This window comes from Athene noctua, chromosome 13, assembly GCF_965140245.1.
Source record: "Athene noctua chromosome 13, bAthNoc1.hap1.1, whole genome shotgun sequence".
NCBI classification, from domain to species: domain Eukaryota; kingdom Metazoa; phylum Chordata; class Aves; order Strigiformes; family Strigidae; genus Athene; species Athene noctua.
The window spans coordinates 2,747,808-2,768,813 of NC_134049.1; the positions used below are offsets into that span (position 1 = coordinate 2,747,808).

The 21,006-nt window shown below is 46.4% G+C and overlaps 1 protein-coding gene across 3 annotated transcripts in view; it reads right to left on the reverse strand.

The window, feature by feature from the left end:
• The window catches only part of MAPK6 (mitogen-activated protein kinase 6), a 30,924-nt gene extending 14,122 nt beyond the window's left edge, over positions 1-16,802 (reverse strand). Inside the window, exon 1 of one of the 3 annotated variants that reach the window (XM_074916777.1) lies at positions 16,644-16,802. The gene's annotated coding sequence lies outside the window, so the exon portion shown is untranslated. Of the gene's footprint in view, positions 1-310; positions 485-1,090; positions 1,241-16,643 lie in introns of those variants that run through there. The other 2 variants (XM_074916776.1, XM_074916779.1) reach the window with 2 other exon arrangements.
• Positions 16,803-21,006: the final 4,204 nt, after the last annotated feature.

Here is a 21,006-nt window from a genome sequence, read left to right on the forward strand (position 1 = left end):
GCGACACAAGAGCCACTGTGTCCTTTGCCTCGACACAGTGAGCTTGGCCACTGTCAGCCTGATCCAACAGGGCACTGAATCAGCCGCAGAACGAGATACTCATCACGCAGAGGCCAGGTGTGTGCATCCCGCCTGCCCAGCCGAGGGCACCGGCTCTTCCAAATCCTGAAACTCCAGCAGCCCCTCTTCAACCTAGTTTCTTCGGGCGTCTGAAGCTACTTCTGAAAGCGTTCTGTCACTAGTTCCACAGAAGGTGCTCGAGGGTACCCGCGGAGCCTGCGGGCACCCCGGCAGCTGGAGCAAGCGGTACCTGCCCCCATGTCTCCCGGCACGGCGGCTGCAGAGCGGCGCCGAATCCCCCGCGGGGAGCCGCCGGCGAGGCCCCGCCGGCACCGAATTCAGCAGCAAAACTTCCGCAGACTTCGGAGAGGCCGAGGCTCCCTCCCCGCCCCGGCCCGGCGGCAGCCGCCAGCCCGCGGCCGTCCCGGCAAAGGACATCCTTCCTCCCGCCGCCCCTCCGGGACGAGCCAGCCTCACCCGCCGGCGCCGCCCCTCCCGCGCACCCCCTCAGGCACCGGCGACCGCTCAGGCAGAGGAGACAACCCCACACCCCCCCGCCGTGCCCCCGGCCGCGGCAGAGAGGGGTGGGCAGGGCAGTCCGGCCGCGCCGCGGCCCCGGGCCCCCCCGCGGGGCCGCCGCAGCGCGGAGCAGCCCTACCTTCAAACGCCCTTCAGGGCGCGGCCGCCGCCCCCGGCCCCGCTCCGGCGGGAGGGGGCGACCCGCAGGGCCCGGCGCGGCGCCGCCCGGGCCGCAGCCGTTGGCCGCGGGCAGCGCCCGCCTCGCGGCCGCCCCCGCCAGCGGCCGCTCGCCCTCCTCGGCCCCGCCGCCGCCCCCGGGCCGCCGCCGCTGCACTGCGGAGGGGCCGGGCCGGGCCCCGGCGGAGCGGAGCGGGCCGGGGGGAGGAGGTTGGGGGGCGCCGCCGCCGGCCGGCGGGAGGGAACAAAGCGCCTTTGTGCGGCGGGGCCGGGCCCGCGCGTGCGGCCCGAGACCCCCGCCCCGCCGCCTCACCGGCCGCCCCACCGCACTCACGGGCCTTCCCAGGCTCATCGGGCGCTGCGCTGCTCACACGGCCGGGCCCCGCGGCCCCGCCACCGGCTCCCGCCCGGCGCCCGCCCGCCTCGCCGCAGTTGCCGCTGCCGCAGCCGCCGCCATGTAACCCGGCGCGGAGGGCAGGGAGGGGCGGGGCCGCCGCCGGCTCCGCCTCCCGGGGGCGGGGCGAGGCCGTGGCCGGGCCGCAGGGAGGGGGCGGGCGGGTCGGCACCGGCCGGGCCAGGCAGGGCCCGCACCGCCCGGCCCCGCTCGCCCCAGCGCCGCCGGGGTCAGGGTGCGGGGGGCACGGCCGCCCCCCAGGCCTGCCCGCGCTCCCGAGCCCAGGGGAACACCAACCGCCTTCCCCCAGCGGGGCTGGCCCGGGGGAGGGGGCGCCAGAGCGGCACCCCCTTGGGCTGAACGTGTCACCTCGCAGCCCGCGGCTGTCGTGGCGGGACGCGGCCGCTCCCCTAGGGCCAGTTAGCTGGAGGAATTCAGCAGAGCCTGAAAAGTTGAGTGGAACACTTCAGAGAAACGGGCCCAGCGGAGCTGCGCCCAGAGGCGACACCAGAGCGACGGGAACTAGAGCCTACGGGCACTAATGGCGGCCCGCTGGTGCAGCCTCGCCAGGCCGAGCTTCAGCTGTGAAGGGAGCCGGAACGCGGGTTTTCCGCAGCTGGGAGGTGTGAGGAGGAGAACCAGGCCGGTTCTCCCAGCTCAGGTCACTGCCATGGCCGAGGCAGGGGAGGCCCAGCACCGGGCAAGCACCGATCCTGCCGCGCTCCGAACGGCGACAGGCAGGGACGCGGTTCTGTGGGCCCGGTTCAACCGTCCAGGCTTTAAACATCCCTCATGGCAGAGAAACAAAAACCGTTGGAAAGCAGCAGGTGGGAACAACGGCAGCCGGCTCTCCTTCTCCAAAAGTGACAATTTGGCTCTGACGTTCTGCAGTTTAGGGTCATGGGGGACCCTACAGATTATGTGACATTGCTGTCACCTCTGTAAACACCAGAGAGGATTTCTCTCTTGCTGTTGCATCTCCCCTAGCAGACATTGGAAGAGACAGTAAAGGTCTGCTTTTTCCTGAAAAATCACAACTGAGACAACAAAATAAAGCAAAATTAAAACATTTTTTTCCTCCCTGTGAGAATTTTCTACAACAGTCTTACTGCAGAGAGAGAGGCATGAAAACACCAGGCCTGGGGGTATCAGAAGAGCCTTGTGCTTCCACTAACAGAGCTGTAGGACAACTCACAAGACAGGATGCACTTTTCGTAGGTCCCTCATATGCCTTTTCAGCGCAGGATGACTCAAAAGAAAACAATTAATACTCATTTTTACTGGTTAAACAGAGGTTATTTATAGTTAGCACTAGGATAGAAGTTACACTGCATAGGGCTCTACAGCTTGCTCTGCTGCCATCTGGACAGGAGCATCCAATTGACCCTTGCACTTTTAAAATCACATAACTTCATTGTTTTAATAAACATATGCATCAATGCGCAAAGAGCTCCATACCCAGCTTCTCTAAAGTTATTTAAATAACTTTTAAAAACGCCTTCAGTTATGAAGCCAAGGATTAACTGCTTCACTTTAGTCAGATGCATTGCTAACTCTGACATTGCCCCCGCTAGCAGGAGAGGTGACTTGGGCATTTGATAGTGCAGCGCACATACAGAAGAGTCAGTAACTAAACTGACACTTTACAATATTTGCTAATTTATAGGCAGCTAACCCTGCTGCCAGCAGTGGAGGAAAGTCAGAAAAAGTTGGAGTTGTTTATGCCCACGGAGTAAAACAGAGTTGGAAGGTTACAGCACTGCCTGCTCCAGAAGGCCTGTATTTAAATACAGTCTGTAAAAGAACCTGCAGGAGTTTGGAAGAGGTGATGTTAGGACGGCAACCAGAGCCAAGCCACAGAGGAGTATTTACTTGCATTAAAGGAAGAGATTTGGGACGCAAAAAAGGCAGGAGCAGCAGTGGTTGTATGTCTAAATCCAGAGCTATTTAGTTAATTAAAGAATCCTTCCACCCATACAAGGTATTTTCATTATGAGAGACAAAAGAGGAAGCTGATCCTAGGGTACCGCAGTAAGAAAAAAAATTTATATTACAGCCTTGCAACAGCATCTGGAGAGCCACTTGTAATCCTGTGTCCATTGGGACTCTGCCAGTACCCTCACTGCCATTTCAGCCAAGTGGAGAAGCACATCCATGGAGTTTGCTCTGCAGCAGCCCAGACCGTTTGAAAAATAGTTTAACAAACACAGAGGAGGCTTGCAGTAAGTGGCAAGCCTGGGTAGCACACGCTCAGTCATAAATCTCACATAGTGCAGAAATACCACCATTTTTCTGGGTTGCTAATTAATAAATCAAGAGCTACTTATTCCCCTCCTCCCTCCAAATTCTTTTCTGCCTTCTAAGAGAATAGTCTGTGGTAGGATCTGGTGAATGAGATCCTTCAGTCTAGGTGAAAATCATGCAACAAGGAAGAGCATGGTGCAGGAATGTTACTTATCTTCAGCCTCACTATTTATAGAATTATGATGCATGTGAGAGAGTTGCTCAGAATTTAATTGTGTGTCACACAGCAATTTATAGCTACCTAATCCAGAAAATTGCTAATCTGTTCTCAGATTTTTAATACCCTATTGATTAGGCTATAAATTACTGTGTGAAATTGTTTCCCCATTCCCCACGAGCATGCAATTACATGGCATGTAGATGATATGCTGTAAGATACCAACCCATTCTAAAACATTTGCAGATATTAACTGTCAGTAAAATGCAGAGTAAGAAAAAAACTGGAATTTGAAGGTCATAAAGCCCAGCAGTTCAAAAATAATTAGAACTGAAGTAATGATTAATTTATTATATCCAAGTTCAAAAAGATCAAACAGTAAATTGCAATGTAACATTTCAGTCCTGCGTGTGAACTGTTACTTGTGGCATAAAAGGGAATGAAGTATTTTTAAGTGCCCACACCCATCGTGATTGGCAAGGGAAGAAAGATTTGGAGATGGTTTGAAAAGGTTGCCCAAGGTGACTTGGCAGTTCCAGGCTTTTGTCTCAGTTTCACCGCTTTCCGTTTTCTGCGGGAAATCTGTGTTTTCTGGGGTTACGCAGCAATCTCTAACAATTCCAAGTATTTTCAGAAGAGGCTTAACTGTGTGTACCTCACATCAGTCAGCCTCCACCCTCACTGAAGATTAAGGTGTCTGAGGTGATACCCGGTTCTTGGCTTGTCCTGCGGGATCAATCCCCTGGGCAGCAGAATTCGCTAAGACATGCAGGGGAAGACTCCGACAGCAGACAGTACCCGAGGCACCCGCCACATGGCTCCTGCTCCACTTACACAGTCGAGCTTCCCAGAGCAAGGGAAATCTGTCCTAGGATACATTTTTAAGGACTGACCACGCTTCTTACCAAAGTCTAGGATTCATTTTGCATGGGGATAGGGATAAGTTTAGAGAGAAAATCCAACTTACGCACAGGGGACGTGGAGAAGTTCAAGAAACAGTTTCTGCTGCCTCCTTGGCCTGTTCCTGCTTACCTATGTTCGGCAGGGTCATCTGGGCCCTGAAGTACAATTTGATTTTCCTGGCACAGCTCCCAAGAGTTTCCAACAGTTTGCCTGGGTCTCCTTTAACTGCTGCCTTCTCCAATTAGCCTAGTTCTCTGCAGGTGTTAAGCAAAGCCTTTACAAATCACTTGCTCTTCCAGCTTACAGTTTCATAGTGCTGACGTTCAGCACAAACAGTCCAGATAAATTTCAGTTTCACTGACAACCCAACAGCTCAGGCAGCTTCACTTCTCGGGCACCTCCGTTTCCTGGAAGAGGTCAGACTACACCTTTCCATACTGATGTAGGATTTTTTAAAATTTGTTCTTTTGAACACAAACACATTTTCCTAACAAATTGCTCTCTGGGTTTGCAGACTTTAAAGTTTTCCCAATATATCTTCACGTATACTTCGTGCCAGCATTATTAGCAGGTAACCACACAGCAGTTGCCGTTTTAAAAACTTTTAACAATTTTTTTGCAACAAAATCCTCTTTTAGTTAAAGTCTACTTGGTGGTAGCCAAAGCTACCTGGGCACAGACAGCATGCTATTACCTCATTTGAACTCTCTTGGTGGAACCGACTTTGCTAGAGCAAGCTTTGTACCATCTACATTCTGATCAGGAAAGAAGCTATCACAATATTAGGGGACGTAGAAGAAAGGAGAAAGGCAGACCCTAAGATCTTCATCCCTGTGTGAAACAATAGAAAGACTGGAAAAGAACAGACCATTAACAGAGACCAATTCAAACCAAAGGCAGCAAAGTACAAAGGGTAAATGAAGGTGGAAGAAGAAAATCACAGAAGATATTTAACTTTGAGGTTAGAAATAATGGCTTCTGTGACATACTTCGGAAATTCTGTGAATCCGCAGGAGAAAAAGTCATTAAACACTTAAAACAGAACAAGTCATTCTTCCCCCTTGGTAGATCATCAGCAATCTAGGACACTTTGGTACAGCTAGCTGCATGCAGGCTCTCTGCTTAATATCACACGTTTTTATTAAGTCAGGCAATTCCATTGCCTACTTTTCCTATGTCTTAACCAACACTTAGCACAGGGAACAGAGCAGCTGCCTAAAGCAGGAGTTGGCAAAGCCATGGCAATACCGGGAGAAGAGGAAAGCTTAGAAAACTTGCCTTGTAATTAATTGAGTCACCACTGAAAGCATCAGCCCTCTGTATGTGAAATTCACTTGTAGGGCTGAAGCTCCCTCAGATTTCTCAGCCTTTCATTAATTCCTTGTTAGTTAACCTTGCATAGAGATAGCTATCAGTATTTTACACACAGAATAGCAAACACGTAGAAACAGTTACCAAGGCAAGCAGTTAAGGCAGTACGTGTTAAGTTTAATCACCTTTTAAAGGATGACTAGTACCAATATTTTCACACTTGGTTGCTCCCAGTGACCCGAGTTGCTTCTAACTTCCCAGTGGGGGACACGGGAGATGTGCTGGAGCCAGGATGTAGATCCAGTCAGCACGGGAATCTACAGCTGAAAAACATTCTACAGAAAGAGGAACCGGGCTGTTGTGACAAGGCAAAGCATAGGAAACAAGGAGCACCACCAAATGTTGTGTTTTTTTTTTCCCCAGCACTTCAGGTACAAGAGAATTCCATGTGTGAGAGTTCTCCCCCATTCAGACCTGCATGAAGGCGTTGCTCTCCTCCCCACCTCCAAAACCTGAAGCGGTTAGGAGAACACGTCTGTGCACTGCAGTGGCACCTGAGCGACAGTCTAAGGCACCTCCGTGCTAGTTATTGCGTTGGCTGCCATACTGTGAGGGTTGTAAGGCAGCATATTCCTGCACAGATATTATTTAAATATCTGTAAAACCATGAGTACTCCAATGTGGAGAGATGCCCTGGAAACAGGGCGGGGTGCTCTCAGCAAAAAATGGATTTGGTTTTGGATCCCTACTGGAAAATAGATCAGCTCTTGAGCAGAAGTTCTAAAGGCCTGATGATGGATTTATGTGGAGCATTTATATGTTTTTGTAGATCTATCGCATTTAATTGCAGAATTAGACATATTGCTATGTAGAACTGTTCTTGTTCATTCCTACTGAACAGAAAACCTTCCTACATGTTGGGTTTTGATTGCTATTGCGTTACAGAGATAAAGCCTCTGCTGTGCAATTGTAAATACAGCTGGTGCTGCAGAGCTTGTCATTTACAGAGGAAAAAAAAAGAATCAGACTAACATTCGCTAACATTTTCACCAACACCAGAATCCTCCTGAAATACATTTACAGAGGGCGAAGCTCAATACAAATACACGGGCATCAGCTAATGCGCTGCTTTAGCAGCCTGAGGCTACACAACTTTTACGCAGCAAACGTTACCTCCACGCTTACAAGGGGAGAAGGGAAGCGCAGTGAGTTGAGGCATTTCAAACACTTTAAAATATTATTTTGCAATAGACTACATGTGAACGGCACGGGCAGAAGTGAATTGTTGTCTGCCATCAAGAAGATGATCCATTGCTGCTGTGAGAAACTTGGGGGTCGGAAAAGTGATACTAATTGGTCATAGCAGAAGAGTCTCAGCCCTCTGCTGCTATTTAGATTTGTACCCTGCAGAGGCTTTCATGAGCAGCCCACAGATTCCAATCCCACCTGGGGCCATCTGCAGCACTCTGGTACTTCTTATGGTGAAAACAGGATGAAAACAAGCTGGATTGGGAGACACATTAAGAAATCGTGTCTTTGTGACTGCTCAGGCAGAGGTCATCCCCCATTGACTTTGCCCTGCACACAGTGGTCTCCAACATGCCCAGAGCTCACAGATGCAGCTGTTCCATAAGCAAGCAGCATACTGGATGGCTAAAGATAAAGAGGCAAGAAGCACGGTGCCAGCAGAGTCAAGGCAGGCCAGTGGGAAGCTGATGTGAGTGCTGTTGCTCAGGGTGCGTTTTGTCTGTGGCCAACATGCTTTTTCACAATTCCCAAAATAGCACTTATCATAAACAGCAGATTGACTGGGAAGCACGCTGCTTCACTTAATGCCTCCTACTGTCCCTGTCAGACTCCTACCCCAGTCAGTCTCTTGAAGTTAGAGATGGAAAACCTAAGAAATTGTAGACGTTTTTATAAAAAGTTTCTACTTTCTGCTATCAAATTATATGACAAATATTCGGCATTGAAAAAGCTACCTTGACTTACTTTTGCTGTATCTGCAGACAAACCCCAGAGTTTTTGTTTTGCTAACAAATAGATTTTGGAACCACCTCCTCAATACAGTGTTAATACTCTGTAGCTTTTTCTCAGTGCATGTTGCACCATTTTTAATTTCTAAAGAATTCCACTACAAATATATAGGACTAGTCGATACCACATATCCCCCAACCCCATTATATCTTAGCTTTCATTAAGATTTTCTAAGACATTTCAGGTTTTCTCAACAATTTTGAGACACTTGCTGGGAGGGAACACATTTCCAAACTATTTGTTTTCTCATGAAAACTGGGTTTTGCCTGTGTGCCAGAATCAGCAGACGTTTTATAAATAGCTTTGGACAGATGACAGGAAATGATGCAAGATCTCAGGCCACTCCACAGAAGGCAATTGTCTTTAAGTGCTCAGGGGCGAGGGGCTTGTACCACTGACGACTACACAGGGAAAAAAAAGTGCACAGAAGCATCATTTACTACAGAGGGTATCAGACTTCTGGAACACAAGATCTCTATCTTATTACAGCTCAAGTAAAAAGTCTATTGGCTTGCAACTACACTACAAATAAAAATAGGAAAACTAAACTTTCCTTTGAAGAAGAAAAACTGTCCAGAATTGTCTAAATTTGCTTTGGTTTTTACTCTCAAGGAGGAGCTTTCACCTCCTAACATGCTATAAATGCCAGCACATGCACTGGACATTCTCCAGACTCTGATGGTGCCCAAACACTGGGTTCATCTTCTTACCCTGGTATTTCTCATCACCTTCAGCAAAGGCGCTTCCAACCCAAACTGCTTTAAATGGGCTCCAATAAAAGCTGCTTAGAGGTTAATCTGTGTCTGTTCATCTGATCCCAAGAACTATCTGTTCCTTTTTGCAACAGTAATACAGAATGGAGCATCAACTCACTGTCTCGTTTTGTTTCTGTCAGCTTCCATGAAGATAAAGCACAGTAATTTAACCCCAGACAAATGCTTTATTTGGAATAGAGGCAAACTCTCAGCATTCTCAAGTTCATGGCAGAACTCAACAGATTTAACTTCAGTGCAGTGACTCCAGCCCTCTTCCACTACCAAGCTGCCTCTTCTTCCTAACAGCAGTAAGCACCTCTCGGCCCACTCCTTACCACACTTTAAAACCACTGATGACTGAACAGCGTGCTATGTATGGAAGACCACAAGTATTAGTGAGAAATAGAGTGTACCTCCCCAGCAGATGTGCTTTTTGAGTCATTCACCCAGAGAGTGATGCATTCAAGCCCTCTACGTTCCCACGTTGCAGTTAAGCATCAGGCAGGGCTAGAAGAGCTGGTCTCGAAGCACCCATGGACCAGTCTCCTTTCTGCACTGGGTACCAGAAGTGTGTGAGCACTCAACTCGTCTGTACAAGGGCATCGTCTTAACCACCCGCAGTGCTTTCTCCCCCAGACCCAGCACGGGGAGCCTGGCCTGAGACTTCTGCTGAGATTTTACTTTAACAGAGAATTGCATATTTGATCCATCTTGCAACCATACCTCAGAGGCATCCATCCTGCTTTCAGGAGTGGATGGTTTCTACTCATCATTTGTAAGCTATCTGTTCCCAAGACAGGCAGAAAAGCCTAGAAGCACTCTTACTTACCTGTGAAAGGAAACAACAACTCATGACACATTTCTGGGGCTTTTGTACTGATTTTACCCGTGATCTAAATTTCTGTAAGTCTAAAGAACAACTTGATTATTTTTTTTTCATTAAAGACATTAAATATGACTGAATCTTTGTTATTTTTAGAAACATAAAATTTATTACCTCTATTAGAGGTACAACAGTGCTGAAATGGGGCCATCCCAAACTTTCTCAGTTAAAGGCTATGCAAACAGTCTGTCCATCTGGACATTGCAGAACGTAAAACCTAATCCACTCATTAGTGGATGTTCACACACTACATGTGTGCAGGAGAGAAGGGTACAAAAGAAGGTGGACAAGGCTGTCAGCCTTTGCAGAGCTCAGTGAGAGCTCCAGTGCATGAGACCCAACTCTCCTTAATGACCACAAGCCTAAAAACCCCCTAAAATTGTAAACCCAGACTTCATTCTTTTCTGCACTTGGAAAGAGATCTTGTATATCTTTTTTGCTTCTTGACCTATGAGGAAATGTGTCTCACATGCCTACTTACTGCACCACTCCTCCACAGAGACATGCTCTTCTTGTGCAGGGCTCATGCAGACTGTTTCTCAGAAATACCTCCATAGGATAACCCGGTGCTGAGGAATCACTGAGAAGCAGTCCTAGAACCAGAAAGTTATCTTGTATAGGTAAACATTTCACTGTATAGTTATGCCTAGAGGTTCTATAACAATCTGAAGAATGAGATTTCCTTTGCAGGTGAGCTGGAATTAAGAAAGATAAAGAGGTAGAGAAACCTGCATCAGCATTCTCTTATCTTCAGCATGTTCTCTGAACAGTTTTCAATCGCACTCAGTCAAAAATTGTTAAATGAAAATTTAAGAGATACCACATACCTCTAAAGATGTATTTCGTGACAGGGGAAAGGTATTCCTCATTCTTTGTGTTTTATGAAACACTGAAGAGCCGTTTAAGCCTCAGTTAAAATCAATTCCTATTTTATCAAACCTATAAAATCAAACCTATTTTAGTAAACCCAAACCATTATCTCAAATTTCTCATTGTTTAACCTGGACACTCCCAAAACAAAAGCCGTCAAGATGATTCAAAGAGGAGTTTCAACCTTTGGACCAGCTCTAATTGCAATACTTAGTTCTCATGATTGCTGCAATTCAGACTCCAACACGAGCGTAGCGTTCATGCGTCTGTGACCTGCTCGCTCCAGCATTGCCCTGCATGACAGTAAGAGCTGCCACGTGGTTTCTATCTGTCATCTGATGGCCCCAGTGGCTCACACCACCACAAACCAGCTGAAAGACCTTCTTCTGTTCCCTTGCATCCATTATCATAGAAGTGAGGTGCACAAGTCCATTCACTCGTGTTCAGCAGAGGGATGCCATTTGTGACAGGGCCAGGCAGTGCAGTGGGAGATCTCACTTGGCCACCCAGAGCAATGAAGAGTCAGGCTTCAGCCACCAGACAGCAGTGTGAAAACTCTTCCTGGTAGTCTGTGTCTTGAAATGGTGGCCAGGAGAGGTAAGAGTGCAGCTCACAAGCCTCTCAGCTTTTTCTTGCTGCCAACTTTTCCAGGACAGACAGCCTCCCTAGCTACAGACTTGTTTTGGAAAAAGTTATATCCCAGAAATCAAGGATGGATGCAAGGCTTGGCTCCTGCTTTCAGAGTTGAACCATCCTGAGGGGGCTGGGTGAGGAGTCTCATTACTGCTGCCCAAACCATCCTGCCCCAAGGGCAACTCCCATGAGGGTTTAACACTCTCAAGCTTGTCTGTTTGAGTCGCTTCACACAGACTTCACCAGACAGTGCAATATTCATCAAATCCAGTGTGGTGCTTTCCCCCTCAACCCAGCAAAGGTTTCAAGATGTCAGCTGTTTATTTTTTCCTGACAGGCTACCCAAGCTTGTATTTCCACAGCTGCATGAACTAAATACTTCCTACAAATCCAGATTAAAGTGAGATTATTATGGTTTGTGATAATATCCCTGTTTAAATAATTAAGGCAATTCATTTGCTTGTAGTAAATATGATTCAAGGACTACATATAGAATTTGTGATCAAACTACTACCCTATAGCCCATATTTATCATCCCAGTTCCAGTGACATTTGTTAGTAAATACAAAAGTAATCATTGCCAGGTGATGGTAAATCAGTGGCAAGGTTTGAACAGGCTGTTGTCAAGTAGGAAAACTTCAACCAAGAACCCGCAGTAAATGCTGAAATCAAGTGAAACAGCAGCTTAGTGATGGAAACTTTTGAACCTTTTCACAGAGGAACAAGAAGATTTATCTTCCTGATTGCTCTAATGTTTCAGATAGCAGGAGAACATGGGCCTTAATGCCAGCTAGTAAACTTCTCTGACCTTTGAAGGAAACTCCGTGTGACATGACAATCACAGTAATCAGAGCAAGGTCTATCTGCTCTGATACAGCTTTACTGCATGAGAAGATACTCCTTTTTCTCCTCACAAGTGCTTAGTGCTCTGCTTCATCCATTGCACAAGACAGATAGTGCTCACCTGATTACCAGTAACTGGATATCACAAAAAATAAAATCAGTGGACTGCCCTATGTCTTATTCATCACATATTGCTCCAGTCTGAGGACAGAACCACCAGGGCTTAAGGGCTCTGCAAATACCCATTAAATTAATTTCTACAATCTGCAAGAATGTCAGGATATTATCATTTCCACTTTCCTATACTGACTCACAAAGATCAAGGTCACCGTAGTCCTTAATAGCAGATGCACAATTTAAGACTGTTAGAACTGAATTTTGCAAGGAATTTGTACTTTATTTCACTGTTCAACTTTTCAGTTGACTTTTCAAAGTCATTGGTACTTCTTGCACCAACTGCAGATTCCCAAAGCTCTGAATTATCAGTTTTTGCAAGTTTTTGCAGGCTTTGTTCAGGGAGTTCTGATTTTCCCCAGCACCAGAAGCCCCCAAGTAGCTGTGTCCGCACACCCCTCCACACCAGCCTCTCCACTCCTTCTCATCTAGTTTCTCCAAGGCTCCTCCCCTTTCCCAGTTTCTATTTTCTTCTTCTCAATTCAAATATCTTTTTTTTTTTTTTTTTGTACAAGATTTTTCTTTCAGCCTACTCCTTAAAAATCTCCTACCTATTCGGTCCTTATTTCTTCTGCACATGAGTCAGATAGCTACCTCCAGCTTCTTAACTGGGACCAACAGGAGCCTCTAAAAGCAGTGCATGGGAAGAATATTCCAGCTATATTCAGCAAAGGCGCCCAAACCCATCACAGCTTGCAGCAGCCTGCAGAGCAGTCACAGGAAAATTTCTGTTCAGAAGTTGACTGGGCTGGAGCACACCCAGGGACCGACAGACAGCGTGGGAATTTATCTGCCACCACATCTATCCAGTCTGCAAAACCTGAGGTCTCCAATTCATAGACACCAAGAGATTTTCCACAGAGATAAAACTCACATCTTTGATTCCAGATTTCAAGAGTGCTCTCCTCTTCTGGAACAGGCAAGAACCTTGTACAAACTTTTTGTTTGTTTGTTTCCCTCTTTTTAAGTAGGGCAAAATCAATGCTCTCCTCCACCCTGGTTCATGTAAAATGACAAAATGTTTGAGCTAAACGTTCCAGCAAAGTTCAGATTTGGAAATACACCTGACACAAAAATGTTTCCATCCAAAGAATTACCTGTCAGCAGTCACAGTCTACTGAAACCGAGGCAAGCGCTGAGACTAAAGCAATCCCAACACAAGAGACACAAGAGCTTCCCAGCCTTGCCTGAGCCACCAAGGGGCTGCAAGTGCCAGGTTCTGCTTTGATGTGCAGCCTCTCCATCACCGCTCCTCTGCCTGGGCAAAGGAACAGGCACATTCACACCTTCTCCTCCCCTGGCAGAAGGTATTCAGAAAGCTAAGGGGCTGTGTCACCTCTCCATGCAGCCTTCTCCTGTCGTCCCCCAGACTGGAAGGCTGCTAGCTGTCAGGGGAAGGTGGTTCTAAGAAGGTCTTCCTACACAGGAACACATCAGGGAGGAAAAAAAGGTGAACCAGAGAGTTTCTGAGAGAGATACGGCCCTGTGAGCGTCCTCCCCATGGCTCTGTGAGAGGTTGCTGGGGGGGCACAGGGAAGCCCCACAGGGGCACTCGCTGCTGGGATGCAGAGGGCACTATTCAAGCTTCTCTTCCCCTTTGCAAAGGTGTTTTGTGAAAAGCCGAAGGCTGTTTCCTGTAAGAAAACACCCCACTCTCTAGCACAAAGTTTCTTCTCCTTATTTTGCTCTGACATGCAGCCTCTCCTACCACAAAAACCCTGCTGCACCCTGGGCACAGAGCCCGCAGCCCCTCACTGCCATTACGGGGCTGTGGGGCAGCCAGGAGACCCGGAGTTACCAAGTAACCCCAGGAATCAGGGAAATGCACAGCGAAGGAGGTGAACAGATAAGTGTTTAAATAATCTCCATCGTCATCAGTTTCTCCATAATCTCAGTTTTTGGCTGGTTGGAGGGACAGACAAGACAACAGCAACATTAGTTTGATTTTCTGATGGCTACAGATGCTGTGACTTCTTTTTATTTCCACTGTATCCTACGTGAAAAGCATTTCAAGACCTGCCCTGCCCCCAGATCCTATTATGGAAAGCCAGATCTCAGAAAGCTCTTTTCCAACATGTCAAATTCAGGTTTTGTGGCGCTCTCTGACAGTTTTATGAAGACAGCATTAACCCCCGACTGTGCACAAGCAACCAGGTCACTGAACACCAGGAGCGCACAACTCGGCGCCCCGGTGCCTCGCCTGGGTTAGATGTACTTCAGAGCCCCCATCTCCAGCCCCAGCAGAGTCTGTGCCACCCCTCCGCCAGGCAGCAACAGGCAGGCCAGCTCCCAGGACCTTTACCAAGCACGAGCAGAAGACCTCAAAGAGAGAGGGCTCCATCCCACTGCTGCTGCTCGCATGGGTTAAGGCTGCGGGTGCATCAGCGAGCCCCCCACTCCCACGGCACCCACGGGACCTCTCGGGCTGGCCCCATGCGGGTGGCTGGGCACCCACTGCTGCGGGGTGGCTGTCTCACCTGCGGCAGGTACACAAACCACCCAGGCTCCTTCAGCATAACGCTGGAAGCTGTAGCGGGCAGAAACTACGAAACACATCCCCAAATCCGCCCTCGTGTTCTTTAAAACAAAGATTTTATTTATGCTGCTGGGGGTGGCAAAAAAATAGCCCGGGTCCCCAGTCTACCTTATTTTAATCACGTGCAGAGTCGAAGCTCTGAAGCTTCTCTCCCTCTGCAGAGCAAACCCAGCATTTGCAGGAATAAAGCTGTGCTTATATAAGCTTCTGAGAATGCCAAGTTGAACGTCTGACAGAGGAAAAAACTTGTGGTAAACTATTTTTTGTCTTTGAGAGATCTGATCTATCTTCTGTGTACTCCTGACCTTCAGAAAGTATTTTCATCTCACACGTTAAGTATAACAATCCTCTTAACAAGGGAACATTTTGTTAGAGCTTTAAATTGGGTTACGTAAATTATTTGTAGTTCTAACAGCAGGTTTCTCTTCTGTCCACTAGGACAGTTGTTATGAGATTGCTACAAGGTTCACTCGCAATCACTGCAGATAATCATCTGAAGGGACTGTTGGAAATGAGATTTTGTCTGGGGGCTATGCTACAAGTTTATCGAGGCTTTTTACAAAAGCAGCATTATTGCCAAATAATTTGCAATACAGCAACCTGCACGAGAATTAAAACTCCCTGATGCAAATGGTAAATAGAGAGAAAAAAAAATTTCCAACTCCCAAAAGCTTTAGGAGGAACAGAATAGATGGAAGAAAACCCCAACATATATATATATCTATGTATATAGGTGGTACTGAGCATCTCTCAGTCCCTGAGTTTACTCTTGTTGACTACAGCGAGCACTGCAGTTGGGATTGGGGTCTTTGTTTCCATTAAGTACTTGTTCAGAAAAAAGCAGCGTGGAAAAATTATTCAAGAAGTAACAGCACTACTTCTAGCATTGCATCGGAGCAGTCAGTGACTTAGAAACACATTTTGAAATTCTCTCTCTTCACTCTTTCTTCTCTACAGCCCCTAACCAGGCACAGGATTAGACAGTGATTTTGAATGGGAAGAACTCTGAGGCAGTAGAAGCCTCCCACCTCCCTTTCTCTCATCACTGGTAAGGTGATTGGGGAAAAAAAAAGTTTCTATTGATTTCTTCTTCAAGAGTGGGAAAAGGAGGGCATCATTTATAAACTGGAAATAATTCTTTAGGTTCCCCATTATATTTATGGGCCATTTAAAAAACCCCAACAAAGCAATAAAACAATAGTTTATTCAAATGCAAAGCATTTCATTTTACTTTAAGAAAACTGATTTGCTAAAACATAATTCTAAAATGAAGAGTTTCAAATCAAAATACAGCCATTTCATTTTAAAATCTTTGTGAGAGCCTTTCAGATTTTTTTCTCCCTAAGTAGCAAGGAGCAGTGAGCTGAAAGTTTTGTCCAAGATAAATATGAGCAACCGAGCAAATCCAGTAAACCCAATTTCCACACACTCCTGCTGGCATTAAGTTCTCACAACAGTGGTCCAGAAACCAACAAACCCAGCCGCCCCTTCTGCAGCATGAAGGTACTTCCAAGGAGGGACATTTTCAAGGAGAGAAAAAAAAAAAACCCCTGTGGATTTGTAAACCACACAGACACATATGCACAAACACAAGAACCATGCAAAAGGTGCTCAGCAGAGGAGGACCTTTACCCACAAAACTCAACATCTACTAACATTTCCAAATCTGCACGGAATGCTTTACCTTGGTATTTTCAATTGTATCGAGCTAACTCGTGGGGTTTTACCTTTTCTTCATATTGCCTCCCCTTCTTTGTTTGATGCCAAATATTTATTTTCAGCAGTCTATACAGAGTTGTCTCATGATTTTATTAGCAGTCTCTCTTATAATACTTCATCTACAGAGAACACAATACATTAGTAGTACTTCTAGGTACAATGTTAAGTGTTCCTCTGAGTTATCTAGAGACACTAGCTGCCTAATATACAATGATATTATTTATATAAAAGAGAATATATTATTATTTTGGTAACTCTCAGAGAGATATGCTTTTAAGTGTTAGTTAGAAAGAATGACCTTAACTCTTTATACTTCTTTCTCTCTAAACAAACAGACCTTACAGAATACACACAGACATTTAACTTACCATTACTGAAGCTATCTTTTGACTTCCTCAGTATCATTAATATTTAAGCAGAAAGAACAGAACAAACAATTATCCTAATGATACCCCACCAGAACTAACAAAATAATTTTTAAAAAGTCATCCAGAAGAAGTGAGAAGGTCGACCAGAAAACGCAAGTCAGGAATAGCTGTGCTCCGATGGGGAGGGGAAGGTTATGTTGCTGTGATATGAGTAGTGCACAGCTGTTACTTCAGTAATAATTCATTATATTAATATTTAAATGAGAAGAGGAGGAGGGCATGAGATTGTGTGTGACTCAACAGTCCCTCCCTGTCCTTAAGCAGAAAAATAGGCCACCAATACAGAAAGAGCATTAGGAGCTACAGAGTGGGAAGGTTTGTTTTCATTACCTCATGAATAAAAGCAGGCAAACTGGTCCCCAAAGACATCTAGAAATTATCCTGGTTTTACTATTGCAAGTTAAATTCTATTTCTACTCTCAGAAGTCAGCCTTTACCTAACAGACAAATTGATCCAGCAACCAGTGCTCTAGGTCTGTACCTGGCATTTCTCACAGCTCACCTCCTGCAAAGAGCTGCCCACAGGAGCCTCACCTAGCAGTTCCTCACAGGGAATCTCTGAATTGCTGCCGTACTTTGCCATTTATCTACAGACACGTCAATAGAAACCGTTCCTTTAATCAGTGCTTACTTACCTCCAGGCTTGTTTCATTACCTTGGGCCATCGGGGTCTCTGGCATGGGCAGGCTCAGGAGACCTGTGGCACCTGAGGAGACCTGTGGCACCTGAGGTGGAGCAGGAGTGGCTGCCTGCAGGAGAAGGTGTTGTGAGGAGCAGAGCCTCGGCCCTGGGGAGCCTGGGGGAGCTTCAGGAGGTAGAGCAGCAACACCCAGCAACAGCAGGCTCAGCACAAGGTGGAGGGCCGGAGGAAACAGCTGATGCAGGCATAACCCAGACAGATGTGGGTGGCATCCCTGGCAGCAGAGGCAGCCTGACCACGCTTGGTTGCATATAGGGTTGCACAACTTTATCCAACAATTCAATATAAACACACTGCTCATATGCTAGCTTTTGGGGGGCTGGGTTTTTCTTTTCAATTCCGTACAACTCCTCCTTGTTAGATGAAAGCGTGTTACTATGACACCCCTGGCTGAGCATCACCTTGTTGACTATATAACTCTATCAAAGTAATAAGCAGCCATTTAACCAGAAATACCGACACGGACTCCAGAAATGGCCATGAGGCTAAATAACAAATAGTTTGTAATGGAACAAACCCAAAAAGAAACATTCAGCTTAGTTCTCGGCAGGAAAATAGAAGATACACAAAGTACAACCATTAAGAGATTCCAAACTCGTGCAGTTAACGTCAGTTCTCAGCACACAGAGGTAAATTCTTCAGAAATTTTCTGGTTTTTTCCTATTCAGAGACATTCTCCTCCCCTTCTTTTCGTTAGTCTAATCCTTCAGGATCGAGTTTGCAAACAGCCTGAATTAATGTTGATATTATTTTCAGCTGACTGATATGAAGGTTTTTCATTCACTGCATCCTGTACAACAGGATCTGTGTTATTAATAAATTGCAGAAAACACCACTCATCAGATCTTCTCCGTGTCTGTTGTCAGTGTCCCAGTACAGTGACCATTTAAAACTGATCTTCATAACTTGCTACAAGGGTTTGTACATGAAGCAAAATCAGAGCCCTGGGCACATTGGAGGAATGGGGACTATTGGTATCGACTGCTCACAAGACTGGCTGACCAGGGTCTGCAGGAAGATACCCTCGTCTCTGTATTAGTAATTACACTAATGCAGGAGAGGTTGGGCTCTTCCTCCTTGGATTTTGGGAGTGCTGGAGGAACAGACCTGCCACACTGGCTTTAATCTCTGGCAGAGCCCTCCCTCCAGCTCCACCACCTCTGCCTCATGGGTAGGACAGACACACGGGGTTGGAATCAGCCACCTACCCCATTAGCACGCCCAGCTGGGACTCATATGTTTCCAGTTACATGCGGAGGCAGAAGCCATCCTCCAGTTCCTGGAGCTCCTGCATCAGCCTCTAGTGACAGCTCTAGCCCCAACAAGTATCTGACTACTGTGAGTTTGAAGACGATTTGCATTCCCAAAGCTGCACCCTCACTAGTATCCCAGCAAGGGCTCAGTCTTCAACCAGCTTGGATGCTGACTTCTGTCTCTGGCCACAGAAAAGTTGAGGAAAAACAGGAGTCCCTAATGTAGCAAACATCTTTTTCTAAGTGAAGGGGTTGGATCTGTTCCACAGGAATGCAAAATATTTGCTGCTCTCTATACTAGTAGTACCAAACATCATTTAAGATAAGTTAAACTTGCTCCCTTCCTCCTCGTACATCCTCCTCCACACTCTACACACACGTACTATTTCAGAACCAAAATCCTCCTTGTGCAAGCAGTTGTCCGGATTTCAAAACATTCATGGACAATTGCTAAAACAATCTGCAGAGCAGCCTCCAGTTTTCCCATTGATCTTCAGTAGCCTGAAAAGGTTAACAAGCCAAAGAGGTCTCACTACTATTCCCTCTTTCCTTTCAGTATGCATTTTAAAATGCAACTGCATGAAGCGTAGTAACACACATTAACAAGGGGAGAAGGCTAATATATCACTTTAAATCAAGAAAAACTGTGGCCAAAGGTTAAAAAGCCTTTGCAACCACTGAATTGTTAATTGAAGGTGAATGTGTGATAGAAGATAAACATTTTCAGGGTCAGCTGACAGATTTAATAGCTTCCATAAAATACCACATTGCAACAGCTTTTATACTGTCTTTATGGGTGACCATCAATTTCCATCTGGGCTTGGTGGCAACCAAATCAATGTACAAAGTTTGAGGAGGCCCGGAAGGCCAGGCTGGGTTTTTGCTCTTCTTCCAGTGACAGTAGTTGCTAGTTTAATCCAAATCCATAGTCTCGGTTCAGAAGAGGCTCCAGCTTGACCTTTGAGGTCAAGGCTTTTCAAGCTTTGTCCAATGTCTGCCCAAATGCCATGCCATTCCAGCCTATGCTCTTAAAAAGAAAAAAAGGAAAAAGGCAAATTCACCCAATACTTTTTGTTTCTAAAATACAATATTAACAAGGGAATCCTGCCTGAGGACACTACCACTAATTTCTCAAGTGCCCTGGGATGTACTTTTGTGATGAAATTCCTCTCCTGTGGATTCAGGGGTAGCCTCCATTCGCCTTGGAGAAGACATGTGCCAGTTAGAGAAGGACTGAGTACAAAATTCAAAGATTGGTCAGTGGCAGTTAGTTCCATTGGTGAGTCTCATTTCAAGAGAAGTAACCTAACTCCTAACTCAGGAGGTATCACACCACTCATTCATTCTTCTTCTAAGCAAGCAGCAGGCCCCCGCCACAGTCACTCGTGGACACAGAAGAGTTCACTACAAGGCTGGCTGCTGCACGTGCCCTAGGAAAAGAGGGATCAGTGTGAAGAGCCATGCTGACACCAAAAACCCCAAACCCTCATCACATGCAAATTCTAATTTAATTAGCAGCACTAGGGTTTATAGGTATGACCACCACATGCAGACTGCTGGGCCCAGCCCCTGGCATGGTCACACACAGCCTGCGCTCATGACCAACTTCTCCTTAACCAGGTGGGCTCCATAGTTTGGTCTTTCTAGATGAAACCAGGCAGTCGTGCTTCCTGAAGGCCACACAAGTGGACAAACTCCCCTCTGGCTCTGCAAAGGCCATGTGGCTCACTTGAGGAACTAACAAACGCTCTCAGAAGTGCTGTGTCTAACTTAGATTTCGAGTAACAGCAGCAAGGCTTACATAGTTGTTTATCAGTCAAAAAAAAAAAAAAAAAAAAAGGAGGGGTAGGCTTTTTATAGTCTAAACTTTATGAAGTGATAAAGATCTATGAATCATCTCACATGCAGTTTATCTACAGACAAATAGGATTAAAAATAGAGCAGGTAGTTTCGTCTCTTTTTTTTTTTTTTTTCCATTGGAATGGAAACAAAAAGAAAGCAGTAGATGAAGAAAAAGAAGGCTGCTGAGGATGCTGAGCACAAGGCTGTGGCTGAGGACTGCAGTGAGAGCTTCCTCAATTATTATATTTCCCTGATGAGAGGCTCAATCTTAGGTACTCTCAAGTGGCCCTTTTCTGTAATGAGGATCTCAGTATTTGGCCTATTCATATTTTTAATTTCTCTACACTTGGTCCAGGAAATCACAAGGCTTGGCATTTTACTGCTGGAATCAATGCAAAGACTTCTGCCTTTTAAGTGCTTGGCTCTGCCTCAAAGTTTTTTAATCTTTCCTTTCCCAAATGTAATTGATGGACCGGAGTGTGTATCCCTGGGTCAGTTTTCAACTCAT